This window comes from Sinocyclocheilus anshuiensis, unplaced genomic scaffold (assembly GCF_001515605.1).
Source record: "Sinocyclocheilus anshuiensis isolate Anshui unplaced genomic scaffold, SAMN03320099.WGS_v1.1 scaffold1031, whole genome shotgun sequence".
NCBI classification, from domain to species: Eukaryota; Metazoa; Chordata; class Actinopteri; order Cypriniformes; family Cyprinidae; genus Sinocyclocheilus; species Sinocyclocheilus anshuiensis.
The window spans coordinates 321,341-321,626 of record NW_015542633.1 but is presented as its reverse complement, the minus strand read 5'-3'; the positions used below and the strand labels follow the sequence as shown (position 1 = coordinate 321,626).

The following is a 286-nucleotide window of genomic DNA, read 5'->3' as shown; positions in this document are numbered from 1 at the left end:
GGAGAGAGAGAGAGACACACACACACACAGAGAGTGAGAGAGACAGAGAGAGTGAGAGACACACACAGAGAGACAGAGAGAGAGAGACACACACATGCACAGAAAGAGAGAGAGACAGAGAGAGTGAGAGCGAGAGACACACACACACACAGAGAGAGAGACACACACACACACACACAGAGAGAGAGACACACACACAGAGAGAGAGACACACACACACAGACAGAGAGATAGAAACACACACACACAGAGACACACAGACACACACACACACAGAGAGAGAGAC

The 286-nt window shown here is 49.7% G+C and overlaps 1 pseudogene; it reads right to left on the bottom strand.

Moving 5' to 3' along the window:
• The window catches only part of LOC107694521 (nucleolar protein 14-like), an 8,940-nt pseudogene that overhangs the window by 7,641 nt on the left and 1,013 nt on the right, over window positions 1-286 (bottom strand).